Source organism: Rutilus rutilus, assembly GCF_951802725.1.
Source record: "Rutilus rutilus genome assembly, chromosome: 2".
In the NCBI taxonomy this organism is placed as follows: domain Eukaryota; kingdom Metazoa; phylum Chordata; class Actinopteri; order Cypriniformes; family Leuciscidae; genus Rutilus; species Rutilus rutilus.
In genome coordinates this window covers 47,956,778-47,971,155 of record NC_140210.1, presented here as the reverse complement: position 1 = coordinate 47,971,155, position 14,378 = coordinate 47,956,778, and the positions used below count along the sequence as shown (strand labels likewise).

General features: G+C 34.8%; 1 protein-coding gene across 1 annotated transcript in view; it reads right to left on the bottom strand.

Annotated features, from left to right (window-relative positions):
* LOC311283427 (complement C3-like) overlaps window positions 1-14,378 on the bottom strand; it is a 114,947-nt gene that overhangs the window by 8,904 nt on the left and 91,665 nt on the right. The window lies entirely within an intron of this gene.

The following is a 14,378-nucleotide window of genomic DNA, read 5'->3' as shown; positions in this document are numbered from 1 at the left end:
GAGAGAGAGAGAGAGAGAGAGAGAGAGAGAGAGAGAGAGAGAGAGAGAGAGAGAGAGATTTAATGCAGGGAGGTCAATTAATTAAAAATGCTAATTTCAAGAAACATTATATAACAATATCTGCTGAGAAAAGCTCAAAAAAGAGTATCATTTGAAGACATTATTGTGGCAGATGAGTAAATCCTAAAAAAAAAGTTTTTTACCTTTCCTTTACATAAAATAATAAGGAACAAAACAAATACAAATACACATATACAAAAGACTATGGTGTTTATATGTTGTACCTATCAAACAATGGCATATTGACTTAGCACATATGTAACTTTATACACAGTCACAAACATAAAATATAAATTAGCCTACATAAAAAATTAAAAAAAACACAACCTGAATAAGCCTAAAGTACTCAGTGTTCACATTGCTGTAAAGATTTCAGCCATTGTTTCAGCTTTGTAGAGAAAACTGAGTTCTGATTGCAACTTTAAATCTACAGGCATGGTGTATCCTGTCTTCAAAACTTGAGAGCCCTGTGTGTGAGAAGTGAATCTTTCACTGAAAAGGATGATTGACCCACAGCAGTTTCAAAATTATCAAAACTTAACAAATCATACTTTTAACAATTTGACAATGATGCCATTTTATTTGTTTCTGACCCATTATAGTGTGTACAACGTCATTGAACATGTTTTTGCTGTTCTTGTTGCATTTACACGGCTTTAACCAGCAGATGTCCTCAACATACTATGTTTTGAGTGAAGCTAGAGTAGGCTAATCGATCTATTTTTTTTTTTTTTTTTTTTTTTATTAAATGCCATTCACATACAAATGATAGATTTTAACAAAAAAGATATAAACAATATTCCAATTTCAACATTACAACAAAAAATAAATAAATAAAATATAGTACAAATTATAATAAATTACACAATTAAAGAAAAAGAAATAAATAAAAGACAAAAAGAAAAAAAGTATGAGATTGTCAAATAAATAACCTAAAAGCTTCACACAAAGACCTAGTACGTTTCGCTTTGCTGTTTTTCAACCCAAGTAGTAACTCAATATAACTCTTCATTTCTATCCGAAACAACAGAAAATTGGGTTTTTCTTTAGCCCATTTTCGCTTATGAATATGGTATTTACCCATTATCATACAGAGATTAATAATGAATGCCACATCTGGTGACAGTCTTTGTCCATTAAAATAAAAATAAACATCTTTTTCAGAAAAACAAACTTTCATCCCTAAACATTTATAAAGAAAACATTCCAAATCTACCCAAAACATTCTGCTGTAAATGCAACTAAAAAATAAATGGACAGCACTTTCCTCCTCAGTGCCACAGAAATCACATTCAACATCTACATCAGCTCGAAACCGAAGAAAAAGAGTTTTAACTGGGTACACCAGATGAAGTATCTTAAAGTGTACTTCTCTCACCTTATTTGTTATGCAATATTTTTTTGGCAACAGCCATGCATATTTCCAGTCAATGCACTCAACTTTAGAAAGCCAGTATGTTTTAGAAGGTATTGAGCTGTATTCAGTAAGTAACTTCCTAATAAAGTAATTATTCCATCTTTTATCAGTAATATTAACTCCTTTAATTGCAACATCAGATCTGAAATTCACAGTCTCCTTATTCAAATTTCCTTTAAACAGACATTTTAAACCGGGTGGTATAGCATCGAACACTATACAATATTCTTTTGGGATTATTGGAATACTATACTTTTGAAGAAATTCTACATATGTATACAGGTGCCCATTCTCATTAAATAACTGTTTAACAAATATTATGCCATTATCAACCCATTTTTGAAAAAACAAAGTTTTATGCTTAAATGTTATATACCGGTTATTCCAAATTATACATTTGTTTGGAGAAAAATTGTGTTTGTAGATAAGCATCCATGAGAGAAGCACCTGCCTATGAAAATTACTTAGTCTAACGGGAATCTTACTGATTTCAAAGTTGCACTGCAACAGAAAAGCAACCCCACCCATCTTTTCAAAAAGTAGATTAGGAATTAAATACCAAATTTTATTTTTGTATTGAAAGTAATGCTTTAGCCATCTATTTTTTAAAATTGTATTTGAAGTGCTGAAGTCAAGCACATTTAAACCTCCATTACCAACCGAATTAGTTAAAGGGATAGTTCGCCCAAAAATGATATTTAGCCCATGATTTACTCACCCTCAAGCCGTTCGAGATGCATATGTCAATCTTTTTTCAGACGAACACATTTTCAGTTATTTTAGAAAATGTCTTAGATGTTTCAGTGGTTATAGTGTGAGGCTATGGGGTCCAGCTCGTTGAAGTCCGCAAATGTGCACGCATCCTCCACAAAAGTAATCCATCCGGCTCCAGGGGATAAACTAAGGCCTTCTGAGGGTAATCCGTGCGGTTTTGTCGTAAAAATATACATATTTAAAACTTTATAAACGAAAATAACTGGCTTCCGGTGGCGGTCGGCGCGCGTTCACGGAGATGGAAGCGTCGTGACGTAGAACGAACGTGACAGTGCAGCCAGAGAGCAGAGCAAAACAAAACTCTACGTTCGTTCTACGTCACGACGCTTCCTACGCCATATGCCAGCATCCATCTCCATGAACGCGCGTCGACCGCGACCGGAAGCCAGTTATATTCGTTTAAAAAGTTTTAAATATGTATATTTTTACGACAAAACCGAACGGATTACCCTCAGAAGGCCTTCGTTTATCCACCTGGAGCCGGATGGATTACTTTTGTGGAGGATGCATGCTCATTTGCGGACTTCAACGAGCTGGACCCCATTGCTTCACATTATAACCACTGAAACATCTAAGACATTTTCTAAAATAACTGAAAATGTGTTCGTCTGAAAAAAGATTGACATATACATCTCGAACGGCTTGAGGGTGAGTAAATTATGGGCTAAATATCATTTTTGGGCGAACTATCCCTTTAAGGTACCTTTTTTAATGTAATGAGCTCTATTTCTCCAAATGAAATTGAAAAGATTTTTATCGACTTCTTTAATTATGTTATCAGGGACTTCTAGTGAAATAGCAGGATAGATCAGACGAGATAAACATTCAGTTTTTGATAAAAGAATTCTACCATTAATTGACAAGTCTCGCATCAACCATAAATTAAATCTATTTTTAACTTTTTGAACTACAGATTGAAAATTAAGCTGACCCCTTTCCTTTTCGTCTTTACATATTTTGATTCCTAAATAGGTAATAACATTCTTTACAGGGATGCCATTAATATCAAGAAGTTCACTATCTTTTAGCGGGTACAACTCACATTTGTTTAAGTTTAATTTTAACCCGGAGACTAATGAAAAGTTATTTAAACAATCAATCACACTTTTAATTTCTAATGAATCTCGAACAAATATTGTTGTATCATCTGCTAATTGACAGCATTTTATTTCTCTTTCTAAAATTCTGATGCCATTAAATTTAAACATTTTAATATAAAGAGTCATGGTCTGAGTTACAAGTAAAAACAAAAAAGGTGATATTGGGCATCCCTGCCTTATGCCTCTTTCTAAAAGAAATCTGGGGGTAATACCATTTGCAAGTTTTACTGAGCTATTACACCCATTATATAACGTACAAATGGCCCTTTTAAAGAAATTACCAAAGCCAAAAAAATCTAAAGTCTCAAACATAAAATTGTGGTTAACAGTGTCGAATGCTTTATAAAAATCTACAAAAAATATAAAACTTTCACTATCAATATACTCATTATAATCAATTAAATCTAGAACCAAACGAATGTTATTACTTATATGTCTGCCCTTCATGAATCCTGATTGGCAATCATCTATAATTTGTTCTAAGCAGTTTTTCAATCTTTCTGCAAAAATAATAGCAAATACCTTAATATCATTATTAAGCAAAGTAATCGGTCTCCAGTTGTCGATAAGGGTAGTGTCCTTATTAGCCTTTGGTATCAAACTAATCAATCCCTGGCGTAATGATGGAGGTAACTCGCCACGTTCTATAGCTTCATTAAACACACATAATAAAAATATAGATAATTGTTCTTGAAATTCCTTGTAAAATTCGCTAATCAAACCGTCGTTACCCGGAGATTTATTATCTTTAAGTTTACTGATCCCAGATCTAACTTCATCTATAGAAATATCTTTGTCGCACAATAACATACAATCCTCATCTATACATTTGGCATTTGCTTTAATGCTATCTAGAAATTGTCTTATGTTGCCATCAACCTCTTTACTATATAACGTCTGATAAAAGGTTGATATATAATTAGAAATTTTAACAGGATCTTCAGATACCTCCCCATTTATATTTAGTTTTAATAGAGAATTTAGCTCAGTGTTTCTCTTTTCTAAATTAAAAAAATATCTGGAATTTTTCTCCCCTTCTTCAAGCCATTTCCCTCTAGACCTTATAAATGCCCCTTTGGCTTTATATTCATACATCTCGTCTAACTGTAACTGTAATTCAGATAACCTGAGTTTGTCCTGTTGATTCGTTACATTATTACTTGTCAAATTAACTATCTCTTTTATTACTTGTTCCTCTCTAGTCCTTTTAGCCTGTGCTATTATTTTCCCTCTAATAATGGCTTGTTTTCTTATAAGATACTTCATGTACTCCCAATTGCTACCAAATTTATTTGAACTCTTTGCATTGTTCCAGCAACTCAAAATAATAGTTTGTACTTCCTTTTTAAACAGGTCATCTTCCAATATTGCCTTATTTAATTTCCAGTGTGTTCGTTTTCTTACATTATTATCAGCATTACCAGATAAGTCAATAACTATATAGATTACTTTATGGTCAGTAAGGACAGAGGTTTCTACAGTAACATGGCTTACTTGATCTTCTAGTACACTGGATATGAGCCAAAAGTCTATCCTAGACTGTTTACTTCTGTCACCAGAACACCATGTAAATTCTTTTTTGGTAGGGTTTCGAATCCTCCAAATATCAATTAAATCTAATCCCAAACACAAATTATGTAATTCACTGAAATTATTTAAACTATTTCCACGAGGAGGAATACAGTCCAGGTTATTATCCCAGATAGAATTATAATCCCCTCCAAGAATTAGTTTAGCATCAGGAAAACTATCCAAGATATATCTAATTTTTTCTTCAAAGTCTTGTAGTAAACTTTTATTCTTTATAACACTGTTTGTTGCATATATATTCCCTAACACAAAATATTGCTGGTTGAATTCGACAATCAAAATGACCCATCTTCCCAAGGAATGTGAAAAACTTTTAACAATTTTTCCTCTAAATTTACCTTTCAAAATTGCAACACCTGCAGAATGATTGCTACCATATGACATCCACATATCGTTTCCCCACTGGCTCTTCCAAAACTGAAAGTCTGATTCAGATGCATGTGTCTCTTGGATGAAATAAAAATCACAAAAATACTTTCTACAAAACAAAAAGATTGCTTTTCTTTTAACTAAGTTTCTCATACCTCTAACATTAAGAGAAAAAACAGCGAGTGAACCCATACTCACAGAAGAACTTCAGAACAAAGGTTTACATCTCCAAAACTTTAGCTTCCAGATCCAGTATTTTCTTGTCGTGAGTACTACTAGATGTTTTCAGTCCAGACAGATCTGCTTTAATGTCGTTAATCTCACGAGACAAGAATTCGGTGGATTTTTGGAAAGCCTCGATCCCGTCAGAATTTTTTTTAATAATTTTCTCCAAACCGTCAGCTCTTTCATTTATTTTTTCTGTCAGCATTCTGACAATGTTGTTTTGCAGGTCGAGGAGAGATGGCTCGTTTTTTGATTTCTTTGAATCGGGGGTATGCGGAGCCGAATCAAGTTCGGACAAACCTTTAGAAAGGCTAATCGATCTAATCATCTAACAGTGAATTTAGCTGACGTGGTCAATATAGTGGAGTAAAAACAACACCTAACAGTTTTTCAAGCAAGACAATGTTGTCGAAACGAGCGCTGGATACCTGAGGTAATACTTCTCACCATTTATTCGGAGGGTATGAACGATTGTTTCATAATCAATTTTCTTGAAAAGGGGCTTGACTTGTCAAACATTGTTGGACTTTTTCTGGACCTCGGCAATTAACTTCTCTGCAATGTCCGCGAGACTTTAAATTAGACTGGATTCTGATTGGCTGTCAGTGTTTTATCGTTCAACAGCTGAAAATAAATAAATAAATAAATAAATCGTCCCGAAAGTGATCCCAACAATATAATTTCTCTATAGGCATATCCTTATCGTTATAGATGTGGTGGGAACTCTGCTATTCTTTAACATTGAGAACGATTTTTAGAACTATAGCCTATATCTTTATCTTTGTCTTTATCGTTATCGTCCTTGGTGTACGGGCCTGTAGACATTTTCTTAATAGGGGCATTAAACAAAAGCTTAGAGTCTACAATGACAACTAAATATTTCAATTCAGTCACTTCCTTGATTTCCTTTTGATCAATTTTGATTTGAAACCCATCCAGCGCTTTTGTTTTTTAGTAAAAAAAAACACACACACATTGAAGCGGTTTTGTTGTTAAGCTGTTATCCTGTAGTCAAAACACTCCTGCACAAGTCGTGCTTGTGATGGTAGTTTGGGTCAATCAGCTTGTTCTTCTTGACTGTCATTATTGGACTCAAACTGATACAGCAAATGCCATAGTTAGCGTAGTTACAGTATTGTTTACAGCAAAGCCTCCGGAGCTGATTATCAACAGTTAAAGGTAGACCCATCAGAAAGGACTGGGACCGGCTGACCAATAAGAACAGACTGGGCTTCTCGGAATGCAGGTTTTACAGAAACCGAAACTAAACAGAGCGTTCAGACAGAGGGTGAAAACAGGTGCTGCAACAATGTAAATTATAAGATAAATTAGTGTTTTCGAGATTAAATCATGCAAACCTATTCCAGTAGACCCCCTGAACAAAATGATGAACCTGTAAATGAGCATAATAGGGGCTCTTTGTGTAGGATTGGGATCTCAGAACAAAGTACACAGCAATGACTCTTTAGTGAACCAAAGACGTACAGCTCACAGCTGTTATGCTGAATTTGAGGCTTGTGAGAGTCAAATCTGTGTGGTTCCTGACTGGTTGTTCATAATGACAGCATGTAGTTGATGATGTCACTAACATTGTTTTAGTATTGTATTGTATTTAATACGTAGTTTGTGAAAAGTCTGTGTAAACACATTTAGTAAGAAGTGTTACCATCTGAACGATATCATCATTCGGCAATGGAATTGCATGTTTTATATATTTCTTCCAAAAAAGTAATCGTTGTTGTGTTCCCTTAATACTCTGTTGATTAGTAAATGGCTACTAGGGGTAGTTGTATTATGTGGGGAATTGGTATATTGAGAGGGGAGAAAAAGTATGCTTTTGCATAGGGGTGTAAATCGGAGCATTCATGACGATTCGATACGATACCGATTTCTTAAGCCAACGATTCGATTATTTTCGATACTTCAGAATTCCCCGCGATACGATTCGATACGATTCAATACTAGATATTTTTATATGATATCTATTAAGTTTCAAATAAATCAACAAAAATAATAAATAATTTGCCTTTTATTGAGAATACAGAAACAGTATTTCCCAGCAAACATGCAACGTCAGATAGACGTTCAGATCATTTCTGTATAACGTCCGTCAGTTGTTCAGACCCACTTTTGTACGTCGTGTGGACGTGCAAAACAGGTTCAATATCTGAACGTCTGACTAGAGACTCTTTTGGACGTCTGTGGACGTGCAAAATTGGTTCAATATCTGAACGTCTGACTAGAGACTCTTTTGGACATCTGTGGACGTGCAAAACTGGTTCAATATCTGAACGTCTGACTAGGGACTCTTTTGGACGTCTGTGGACGTGCAAAACTGGTTCAATATCTGAACGTCTGACTAGAGACTCTTTTGGACGTCTGTGGACGTGCAAAACTGGTTCAATATCTGAACGTCTGACTAGGGACTCTTTTGGACGTCTGTGGACGTGCAAAACTGGTTCAATATCTGAACGTCTGACTAGGGACTCTTTTGGACGTCTGTGGACGTGCAAAACTGGTTCAATATCTGAACGTCTGACTAGAGACTCTTTTGGACGTCTGTGGACGTGCAAAACTGGTTCAATATCTGAACGTCTGACTAGGGACTCTTTTGGACGTCTTTGGACGTGCAAAACTTGCACATTCAGTGCATGCACATTTCCAGCATTAAAAGCAATTCAGTAGAATTACAACCCTCTATCAAGTGGTGCAGAGCACGCTTCATGATTCTCTGGATCTTGCATATAGGGTTGAGCCCACAAAGGGCCTAAAATGTTACAGATTTATATAAAAAATGTTGGAGTGGGATAATATGTGTATTTTTTGTTTTTGTAAAGACTCCTAATTCAATGCTGATTTAGCACATATCTCATCACAAAATGTCCTGATGTCATTGGAGGACACAGAATCCTGTACTGATGAACAAATTTAACAAGTACGTATGTGTGAGGTTAGGGTTAGGGTTACCCCAACCCTAGCACAAAATATTTCAATATACAGCAAAGAAGGAAAATCAGAAGCTAAATTGATAATAAAGAAAGAAGTTATGAGAATGTGGCAGGAACAATAGAATAGAGGAAACAAGGGAGGGGAACTATTTTTATAAACCCTTAGGTTGGGGTAACATACGAAGGGGGAAATCATTGCAAGGTTACGGTTAGGGCACACTGGACTAAACAAAACTCTGCATCTACTAGGCAAGCATGATACTGATTTATGTAATAATTGCAATGTACCTGATCAGCAGAGTATTGTTATGATGTGTAATAAATATGATAGCAGTAGTCAAGAGGAAAATTTAGGGCATGGGAGAGATTTTAAAAGAAATATTAAATAAATCGTCAGGCCATAAAATAATTTTATATTTATTTTTAGTTTCTAAGCTGCTACCAAGCTGGATAAAATTTATTTTTAGTTTTATTTATTTATTTCGTATAATGACATAGCATGTAAGCCAGAGATCATTTATAACCTGAGGGTGGCGGTAATGCACTAAAACAGTTTGCGACCGCTGTTAAAAAAAATCAAAGAAGAAGAATCGCATGTCACACTGCAACTTCACCAGGAAAAGTATCCTGCCGATGAAAGAGGCTGCTGACACGTGGAGAGAGACCACTGCCTTAATTGGACTAAAACCCTAAAACAGGTAAGTAAAAAAACAAAATTTAATATGTTATTCAGTTAAGAGATGATATCAGATGAATTGGAAGTCACACATGCCCCCTAATACCTTGAAATACTTCTTAAAACTGCGGCAATTTGCGCGGGCACATTAACCGAAAAGTCGACAAATGCGCCCGCGCGTTTTGCTGGGTTTTTTTCACATAGCAGCGAAATAGACTTAAAATACTCCGTCATTTATGGTCATACAGACTTAAGAAATATGAAAAAATAAACTGTAAAATGTCTACTTTTTTATGTGTCCACTTACAATCGAAACAAAACATTATGATTTTGTAAAATACACTTTCTGCCTCTCCTCCATGAACTTTTTTTTCTGGAGCAGGTCTCTAAACGTAAACAAAACTCAGCAAATACACACTGGCAAGATAATCTTTATAATAATTTAAGTGTTTACTTTTTAATGATCTAATTCAAAACGAAAGATAATATTCTGTTTATGTAATCTATATAAAAAGAGAGAGACATTAGTCGTTCTCATGGCAACTCATTATCTGCTAATCACCTGCTGAAAGTGCGCTATTCAAACGCAAATATCTTTGTTCTAATGTATAGACCGCAAAAAGACTTTAAATATGAATCGCGTTTGTATGTGTGAATGAACGGCTCAGATGCTCGCTGTCGTTTACTACAATTACAAAATGCTATTTTTACATGAACGTAGGGCTGGGCGATTTAAATCGCGATATTGTCATGCGCATCTCGTCAGTAAAGCCGGTTCCTTGATTAGTAGTAAATCGCCATCACCTGCTTTCAGCTGGAGCGGCATTTACTACAAAGAGCCGTAGTTAACTGACAAGCTGAGCCATATCGCATTAATATCGCGGACGTATCGCCAGCGATAATTAATGCGATATGGCTCAGCTTGTCAGTTAACTACGGCTCTTTGTACACAGCAAAAACTCCAGTGTTAAATTAACACTCCTGGGAGTGTATGAGTCCACACTCAAGAGTGTTGAAGTTAATGAGATAATTAAGTGATTAATTTAGTGATGATTGAACATTATTGAAGACACCTGATGTTAACAAGCAGAATCACTGAAGGAGAAAATCACAAATTGTAAGCCACTGTTATGACGATCAATGGCTGCTTTAGTTGGACTCTTGACCCATATATTATTAACTTTAGATTTTGTTTGTCTGTTGTTTCTGAATAATAATCACCAGTTGAACAAAGAAAAAAGTGATCTGATGGTGTTGGTTATGTTATGACAATCATCATTTGAACTTGATCACTGAACTCATTAAAATCCTTCTTTCTGACTTCGATTTATGTTGTTGGTTACAGCATAACTGTGAATCTGCATAAATGCCCAGAATTTTTGATATAATATAAAGGATTTCTTAAAAGTTGTTTAAAAAAAAAAAATCATTCTTTCAGGCACACACAGATGTCAAGATTCAGTCTATGCATCTCAACAATGGTGAGGAGCAGAATATTCAATTAGGAAAAGTAAATTACATAGACAATTCAGATCATAATTTATTCATACCGCAATGCATGATGGGAGCCATTAATGAGTTGTGATTGGTGGCAGCCACTGCAACATGCTTTATTATTGTCACCATTGTTGAGATTCACAGGCTGATTATTGATGTCTGTGTTTTAAATGAATTTATCTGAATGTCTTTTGATCAGAACAATGTTTATTAAATATTTTGAATTATAAGTACTGATAATCATAGGCTGAAAAACCACTAAACTGCTGCTAACAAGTTAAATCAAACTATCTCAATAAGTGTCATTTTTCAGATCACAGCATGATTATGTCAAAACATAACCAACACTATAAGATAACATTTTACTTTGTTCATTTAACTGTTATAAATTAATAACAGCAGACAAACAACAGTAAATATTAAAGTAAACATATAATGGTCTAGAGCCCAACTAAAGCAAACACCCATCACCTTAATGGTAACTTACAATTTGTGATTTTCTTCTTCAGTGATTCTGCTTGTTAACATCAGGTGTCTTCAATAATGCTCAATCATCACTAAATTAATCACTTAATTATCTCCTCAGCCCTAAATGCCGCTCCATCTGAAAGCAGGTGATGGCAATTTACTACTAATCAAGGAACCGGCTTTACTGACGAGATGCGCATAACAATATCGCGATTTAAATCGCCCAGCCCTACATGAACGTAACGTTAGTTTGAGATGAGTAAAAATCTGCTGAAATATGTTCATGAAATATGTTATGTTTAAATAAAATGCAATGTTTTAAACGTATTACACTGCAAATTAAATTGTATACGCCCTATATTAATGTATCATAAAAAAATATGTTTGAGACGAAATATGAATGTTTAATGAATCCTTAACTTTGAAATACATATGATAAAATTTATGCTTTTTACAAAGGAAAAATTACACTTGGAATAGTTAAAATTGTAACTGTTGTTGAATTTCATATTATTGTGTTTTATTAGTGACAAATTTGGGGAGAGGATAAATATTCCAAACCTTTCTGAAAATACAATATGGTAATTAACTGCACAATTACTAGAAATGTTTACCTTGGATATTATAAAATTTGCATGCATAAAAATTTGTTTAACTTTAAACCACTATATCCACTATTACGAACAATAAAGTAATATTTGAAAAATTTTGTCTTTCAGATTATGAAAATGTTCAAAGGCCAATCTCAAGATACTCTGGGAGGTCTTTCTCAGAGCAGAGCTATCAAATGGTCACTTCTAAGAGGTTTGTTTAATCGATTCCAGAAAACAACAGTGTCCCATGCCCCCATCTCTTTAATCCACTCTTGGCACTCTCACCCATGCTACAGTTCCTGTAGATTACCACACACATGTAATTTCTAAATGGTGAATTTGTTCTTCAGGCTCTTTACCAACCGGCTGATGGCAAAATTCAATATGAAGGGGAAGGTGAAGAAGCAGAAACTGCCTCTGGAGACGACTAAAACTTTTGAAGCAATTAAAGGTACACAGCAATTTAAATGGCAACTGAATGTTCAATAAAGCTTAACTAAGAGACAAATTATGTTAGTATTATTATAATAAAATTATACCAAATTGTATTTTTTAAACTGGTAACCTACTGAACAAACTTTAAAAAAACATTGCAAATTGAAAAGCACATGCTGCATGCATAAAGTTTAAAAACACAATGAACTAATTTCTTTGTTTTTATACTTTAAATAGATCTCCAGTTTAACTGACTTTCTTTTTTTTTTACATTGTTCTATTTTAATAAATTAAAAGCACTCAGATAGACAAAAGTGAGGGTAAGCATTAAGACAAATCATCAAGACAAATTTAATCATTCAAGGGCTGTGAGTTTTTTCTCTTTGCCTTTTGTTTGATTCACATTAATGGTGCAATCATCAGAAGGTTTATTAGACTGAATGCAGATCAAATAATACCAATCTCCCCTTTTCTCCAAACTACTTACACCAATTTAAGATATGAACTGTGTTTAAGTGAATACTCTCCAATCCGGTCATTTTGACATATTTTGTTGTGTATTTGATGGTTAAACGCGCACACAAAGCCTAAAGTATAATTTGCTTGTCTAGTTGCGGTCGGTTTCGGTGCGCACACACATAAGCCACCTTGAAGTTGGAAACAGCGTCCCTTGCTCGGATTATTGTGCATTATTACATGACTTGGTTGAATGTAGAATGCGGTGTGTTATTTCTTGATAACAGAACTCTGCTAAGTATAACACACCGTTGCCATGAAAAACAGAGCGTCGCTATAGACCCAGGATTATAACCGTAGAGACGGAACGGAGTATTTTCTTTAGCGGAAGCAATACAATCCTTTTTAAATTCACGAGTTCACACTTGCATATAATAATGCGTATTTGGCATGCTGTTCGGAGGGAGGGCTCCGAGCTCGGAATTCAGCCCAAACCCAGAGTACTCCCCCCCGCATGTAAGTGTTTAGAAATAGAAGTGTGGAGAAGGGGTGGTGGGGGGATGCTGCAAACTGTCAATGGATCGAGGTAAGACTGCTGAGTCTATATATACCCTCTTATCATTGATTGCTGAGTGCTATCCACTCGTGTTAATTATCTGAATGTGCTCCTCCCGAACTTAGTTAATAAAACTTCATTTAATAAACTCCTTTTTAAATCAATATTTTAATATTTATTTGGTGGGTAGCCATGTAATAAGTGAGATAATGTAGAGCGAGGCGGTTGTTATAGCGAATACAACCCCTTCAGGCAGATTCAAGACCCCTCTGCATCAGCCTTTCGGGGTTATATTTGCTATAACAACCGCCTTGCTTTACATTATCCCTTACTTAAAAAAATTCCCCAGGACGTTGACATGTCAGGTCGGCTAAATGTGATATAGTGGTATATAGGGCTTTTAATTGTATTAACTGCCCTAATAACGTTAGAAAATCATGAAAATAAAAAAAAATGACAACTTATCGTTAGAAAATCATTATTTATTTTATTAAAAGTTAAGAAATCAGGTTTGTTTATCAGTACCATAGCAACGCTAACTTCTGCTGGAATTGTCGGATAGGAACCGTCCGTACACAGCAAAAACTCCAGTGTTAAATTAACACTCCTGGGAGTACATGTGAGACCACACTTGTAGAGTGTAAAGTGTTAAAATATGAGTGTTAAATTAACACTCAAGAGTGTTAAAGTTAATGAGATAATTAAGTGATTAATTGAGTGATGATTGATCATTATTGAAGACACCTGATGTTAACAAGCAGAATCACTGAAGGAGAAAATCACAAATTGTAAGCCACCATTATGGCGATGATTGTTTGCTTTAGTTGGCCTCTTGACCCTTAAATTATTAACTTTAGATTTTGTTTGGTTGTTGTATCTGAGTTATAACTGCCAGATGAACAAAGAAAAAATGAGATCTGATGGTTTTGGTTATATTATGACAATCATCATTTGAACTTGATCACTGAACTCATATTTCTGACTTAGATTTATGTTGTTGGTTACAGCACAACTGTGGTTCTGCATAAATATCCAGAATTTTAGATATAATACAAAGGACTTCTTAAAAGTTGTTTTGAAAAAAAAAAATCTTTCTTTTAGGCACACACAGATGTCAAGATTCAGTCAATGCATCTCAACAATGGTGACGAGCAGAATATTCAATTAGGAAAAGGAAATTACATAGACCAGGGGTGCCCAATCCTGCTCCTGGC